Source organism: Octopus bimaculoides, chromosome 17 (genome assembly GCF_001194135.2).
Source record: "Octopus bimaculoides isolate UCB-OBI-ISO-001 chromosome 17, ASM119413v2, whole genome shotgun sequence".
Classification (NCBI taxonomy): domain Eukaryota; kingdom Metazoa; phylum Mollusca; class Cephalopoda; order Octopoda; family Octopodidae; genus Octopus; species Octopus bimaculoides.
The window spans coordinates 16146173-16150249 of record NC_068997.1 but is presented as its reverse complement, the minus strand read 5'-3'; the positions used below and the strand labels follow the sequence as shown (position 1 = coordinate 16150249).

General features: G+C 39.8%; 1 protein-coding gene across 9 annotated transcripts in view; it reads right to left on the bottom strand.

The window, feature by feature from the left end:
- Positions 1 to 4077, bottom strand: part of LOC106867583 (zinc finger homeobox protein 3) — a 502463-nt gene that overhangs the window by 282254 nt on the left and 216132 nt on the right. The window lies entirely within an intron of this gene.

Here is a 4077-nt window from a genome sequence, read left to right as displayed (position 1 = left end):
TCTCTCTCTCTCTCTCATTCTTTCTTACTATCTTTTTTTCTTACTCTCTTGACCCTCCTCCTCGTCCTCTCCCCCCTCTCTCTGTTTGCTCTGTCTATCATCATCTTCTCTTCTCCCCCACCATCAGCTTCTTTCTGTCTCTCATTAACACTTTCAATAATCATCTAACCTTTTCGCTCAGTCTTTCTTCTAAGTATCTCTCACCATTGTTTTCTCTCTCTCTCTCTCTCTCTCTTTCCAGCATTCTCCTTACACACACACACATCTATCTATCTACATATATACATATATATGTGCGCGTATTCGTTCTCATTAATTGTTTCATGCTCACGCATCTTTACACAAACACGATTTTCTCTACCTGTTCCTCATCCCCCTCCCTCTCTCTCATCCTTTTCTCTCTTTCTCGCTTCTGTCTCTTTCTGCATTTCGCTCTTATTTCTCTCGCTTTCTCTTTCCCCTTCGTTTCTTTCTCAATTATTCTTCTTCCCCATTGGCTTCCTTCTTCGCTCATTTACGCTTTTTCTCATTCTAACAACACACACGTATGTCTACATACATACATATCTATATACATACATATACATTGAGCATTGCATTTTCTTCATTCTTTTTTCCCTCCCCCCGATCGTCCGTTTTATTCTTCCTTCGTTCACAGACTTGATTTTCTTTTCTTTTGTAAGAGAATTTTAACAGAGCGATCAGACTCTTACCCTATCTTTCACAATTACTTTAATGCTTTGTTATTTTCGTTGCACATTCATACATACATACACGCGTCTATAACATATAAACACACTCGGTATGTTCGTCTCCAATTACTTTTCCCTCTCGTCCGTCAAGCAACTTATTCTGTCTATATTTTTCTCTTTAATTATAAATGGAAAACAACAGATACAAGACAAACTACAGAAACACTACATCGATCAAGAAACATGCTTCCGTTACAAACACACACACATACACACTTGTGTGTGTGTGTGTTAGTGTCATGTCATTTATGAAGTTAATCAGCATTTTAAGATCGCCGAGCAAAAACTACATGGTCGAACCAAAGAAAGAAGCCTGGATGTGGTCACTTGGCTTGCTAGAAATAGAAGCCAACTTTTCCTCAAACTTCGCTCAACCGTCTTAGAAAATAAGGAAGAGCACTTTGGATAGCGACAGGACGGTCAGCGATGGAGTGCCTTTGGTTTTAAGTCTACCACTCGCTTAGAGCTGACCTAGGGTTAATCAACAGCATATCTGTGTATGGACGGATGGATGGATAGATAGATGGATAGATGGATAGATAGATAGATAGATAGATCGATCGATAGATAGATAAGCATGTACATGAGTGTGCAACTGTGGGATGTTATCGAAGTGAAAGAAAGGAACGATTAATTTCAGTACGAAAGAAAAAAAAAGAAAGAAAAGGAAAAAACGGGATGTTTTGCTCTGACGTGTATATCCACGGAAACACAATGTTTGGAGTTTATATGTTCCAGCATGACCGCAACCACACGGCTGAAACATAAAAAAATATGCGCCCGTGTGTGTGTGTGTGTGTAATTTTGATTAAGCCACTAGTGATCATATTATTTCTGAAACGAACCCCAAAGGTCTGGCTGGTGGCGATGGTATATATATTGCGAGAAGCGTGTGGGAGGGACCAGAAGACCAAGTATGGATGACAACTAAGGATTAAGAGGAATAAGATAATCCATTCGTAACGGCGATTACGACAAAGAAGATGATGATTAATAATGAGTGAGCGTAGCATTGGTATATCTGCTTCTAAAATAGGAAAGATGATTGAGACTCTTTTTTTCTTTCCAATATGTGAGAAGATAGACATTAGTGTCCTTTTAGGGTTTTTTTTTAAGCCGCGGAAGTAAATGGGAACCGGATCGTACGAACCTAGTTACCCTAACATGTGATGGTTGTGTTACTTATATGAGCTTACGAAGTAGACGTGGGGAAAAAAATGCCGTTGATATTATAAAAGCTTCCACAACGAGGAGAAGAACATGTTTTCGTTCGGACCAGATTGAGCATTTCGAAGTGTGTGAAATAACGGGTATTTTTAAAGCGGAAGGGAGAAAGAGAAAGAGAGAGAGGCAGAGAGAGACAGAGGTGAATGAATTAAAGGAGAAAGAGGAGGAGGAGGACAACTCGAGTAAAGGTAGGAGTGAATGAAAGAGTAAGTTGACCTGACCAACAACAGCAAAACAACCACCGTCCATTATAGTCACACACACATTCACACACGTAGACGCACACATTGCTGTAAGAGACGTGCATTTAATACATACACACACACACGCACACACTAATGGATGTGGGGGGGGGGATTACTCCAACCATTTTGAGACGCATGCATAACGTGTCATACACAATATACAAAATGCGTGGTATACATACATATATATATATATACATATATACACACGTTTGGGATAAAGATATTTCAACATCGCTGCTGTCCCCCTCATTAATACAGTCATCGCCACAGCATTACTCAAGGATCCTCCACCAGTGGAGACGCATTAGCAATCTATACGTACGAATGGAGTGTGTTGTTTATATCAACATGAAGCCTTGATAAAACAAAACCTATTGTAATATAATTCACAACATTCCAACCGTGACCAGCCCGTTTCATTCTTTATCTTGTTTCTTTTTTGTTTTGAATTTCTTTTTTTTTTTCAGACAGTTTATCTACATCTATAGAGATCAACGGATATTTAACTTCTTTTTCTAGCCGGTCGATCGACCACGTATGTAGAAAGTTGCCTCGTTAGCTCAGTGTGTGTGTGTGTTGTACGAGCATGCATATGTACGTTTGTGCTGTTTTCTGCCACCCATCACTGGAATCTGTCGCCGTATTACAAACACACACGCACAGAGCAACCACAACAACAACAACAAAAAAAGCCACAGTACTCTGAGTAAGTGTGTGCGCGCCTTTAGCTGTCAGATTCTTGTTGCCATGATCACACAGTGACTGACTGGTTGGGCTCTCTAGATAGTGGTATTGTGTTTGTCTAGAATGAACAGAAGGGTGAAAGAAAGAGCTAACAGAAAAAAGTATTAAAATAAAAAAAAAACATACACACGAGAACAGGAGTTAAGTGAATGAGCGAACCTTTAATACAGACACACAGACACAACAAAAGATGTCTGTTCATAACACACGCACACGCACGCACACATACACGCGTAAACGGAGCAGAGTGCATGAACGCAATCAAAGCAACAGCAGTCACTTGGCATGCACACAGCAAAAGCAGATCGCACCTTACACAACTGAACACTAAACACACACACACACACACACAGACACGGAGCGACGTTAAGAACGTACAGCTGGCGATGAATAGAAGTGCATGTTTGTAGATACACTTAGACAAGTGTGGATACATTTACATACTCTTACAAATCGGCAGTTGCACGCAAGTTATATATACGGTCAGGTGCATAGATAGATAGATAGATAGATAGATAGGTAAATGGATGGATAGATGGATGGTTAGGGATACATAGAAATATGAATTGATATCTAGACAAATACGTTATACACACATATGTACACATAGAGATAGATAGATAGATAGATAGATCATGTCAAAGGTATAGGCCTTTGGTTGGAACCAGTTACACTACCAAAAGTTAGTAAAACGAACGCAGTTTTTTGCACGAAATCCCAGTACTTCACACACTCGCATACACACACACACACACACACACACACACACACACACACACACACACACACACTCAAAGCCAAGTTTCGCCCTACACTATCTACAGTATCATCATCATCATTCCTATTGTTTATGCCTTCTAGTGAATGCAGTTGACAGAAGAATGATAGCGGAGGTGATAATAGGCTACTGACAACGACGAATATGATGATGATGATGATAATGATGATGATGATGATGATGATGACGACGAGGATGTGGTGGTGGTAGACGTATGGCTGTTTACTGTAATATATGAAAAAGCATGTGTGTTAGTTATTGTTCTCTTTTTTTTGTTTGTCTTTTTTTTTTACCAAAGAGCGGGACGAGGTAAACTTGTCCGAACAGT